Raw genomic sequence first — 2,482 nt, forward strand, 5'->3', positions numbered from 1 at the left:
ATGTCAGTTTCTTAAAGTATTTTTTTGTCTTTGTATCTCTACTCCAAAGCCTAGCACCTGGTAGGTACTTAATAAATGCTTGCTTTGAACATGGGTATATGGGTGGATAGATGGGTGGACAGGCTAAACGATTAGGTATATAGTGGGGAGTGTATCCAAGAACAAGTATAGGGTTGACAGACAATGGTCCTATAAGTTTATGTGTATGATCTGAATTCCCAGGTGTATAGTAGAGCTGACAAGAGGCGAGGTTGTGGTCACTGCTTAGTCACAGCCAGCTACCCAGAGGGACCGAGGAGTTGAACCTGTGGGCTTGGGACCATAGTTGCAGGGGACATCAAGCTCAATTGACATAACATACTACACAAGACATTGTTCCACCTCCTACTGTGGTGAGTAGTGACTGGGATCTTAAAAACTTGCAAGCTGCCATCTAGATGCAACAATGGGTCTCTCCTAGTCCAGAGCACAGAAGAATGAAAAAAAAAAATTCATGGAAACAATTAGTCCTAGCGACTGGTACACCATCCAATCTGCAGCCTATACAACTATGAGACCAGAAGAACTAGATGGTGCCCAGTTACCACTGTCAACCACTTAGAAGGGGATCTATATAGGAGATCCTGGATAGAGAGTGAGAACAATGTGGAACAAAACTCAAAATCACTTGGAGGAAAAAAAAAGGAAAAAAGAAGGTGGGGACCAGGTTTGCTGGTCCAACAGAGCCTGGTGGGACCACTGAGACTATGGCCCCTAGCTGCCCTTCAGATCTGGAATTGAACCCATACCTGTGGCTTTGAGCCAAACAAAAGGCAGGCATATGAGTTGAACATGTACCTGAGGTATATACACTCCTTGGAGAGAACAATCATGGGAGAAAGAAGAGCTGCTTATATACAGAGAGACAGCTCAGGTGACGGGAGGACATGGAGGGATGGACACAGAGAAGAGGTAAAGAGGTAACTATCAGGAGGAAGCGGGAGGGGAGCTGTTGCATTGTGGTAAATTGTGGTCAATGTCATGAGACAAAGTGTATGTGAACTGCTGTATGGAAAGTGAATTTGCTCTGTAAATTTTCACCCAAATCACAATTTAAAAAAAAAAAAAAAAAAAAAGCTTGCTTTGTGTTTGGAGGAAAAAAAAAAAAGATTTAAGTCTCAAGAAAAGTCAGTGGCATCTGAATTTCTAGCGCATTCCCAGTCCCACATTACAGACTTTCCACTCCCCCTAACATTTCCCAGCTTCCAGTCACCATCACGTGTAGGAATGGCACCTTCATACCAGCTGCTGTCTCTGGGTGTTACATGCACAAAATCAGAAGCCAAACTCATTGCCACGACTCACAGCAACCCCCCATTGGGTTTCCAAGGCAGTAAACCTTTACAGTAGACTGCCCCATTTTCCTTCCCCAGAGTGACTGTGAGCTTGAACAGGTTTAAAGATCTGGATTTTTGGATGAGTACAAACCAAAGGTGTGAGAAATGGTGCTCTAGTGTGAAAAGAAAACAGGATATTGAAATAGACAAGAACACTGTGTGAAAGGGCCATGGGACCATTTTCATTATATATCAAGACTTGCTCAATTGACTTGCTCAATTCACAGTTCAAGTCCCTTCAGTACCAGGATGGACTGATCGGTTTGAACTGAGCTCTGTTTCTGCGGAGCCTCCCTACAGTGAAGTGACAGTCACTGATTGGCTGAACCAGGGACCCTCTTCAACCCTCTGTGCTGGCTTAGATGCAGCCTCCAGGTAGGAGACCCACTCGAGGGCCGCCTGCTGTTCCATGTGAATCCCAGCAGAGGCAAGGGGGCCTCTCCTATCTTGCCATGAGACTGGGCTGGCCCTTGGCTAGCTGCGATCAAAGCTTGTAAGGCAACGGTCTCACAACGCCGTGTCTTGTATTCACTGCTGATTTGAAATACGTTGGAACGGACAGGGATGCTTATTGGAGCATTGTCATAACAGAAACTAGAAAAGGACACAAACACCCATCAGTATTTTAAAGTAAACTGATATATTTACAAAATAGCATTGAAAACAATGATGTGGATTCACAGGGGTTGACTCTTCCCTCAGTCAATGGAAAATGAGAGGTTTTGAGGTCAGGAGAGCTTTTTTCTTTTTTTTTCCCACAGGACTTGGGAAGGCCTGTTCTCTACTGCGACACTCTGTGGTAGTGAAAAGCAGTGGCCATGGAGGATATTAACCACCACTGTTCTCCCCATCTGGGTGTGGAGGACAACCTGACTTTGTGCTTATGGGACAATTCTAGGGGAGGTGAAGTTCCTAAAGGGAGACATTAAACTTCCTACAAACAATTCATGTGATGGTTCATATAGCCAATTGGAAAAATTAAAGAGGCATGACTTGAATTTGTAGCCAAGTTCATGCAACAAAATGACCGGTCCTTGTGATGGCATTTGTCATACACACACACACACATCCATAGGATTGTGGGCATGGAAGGAGGATATAGGTTG

Source organism: Orycteropus afer, unplaced genomic scaffold (assembly GCF_000298275.1).
Source record: "Orycteropus afer afer isolate SDZICR_OR568_19922 unplaced genomic scaffold, OryAfe1.0 scaffold00006, whole genome shotgun sequence".
Taxonomy (NCBI): domain Eukaryota; kingdom Metazoa; phylum Chordata; class Mammalia; order Tubulidentata; family Orycteropodidae; genus Orycteropus; species Orycteropus afer.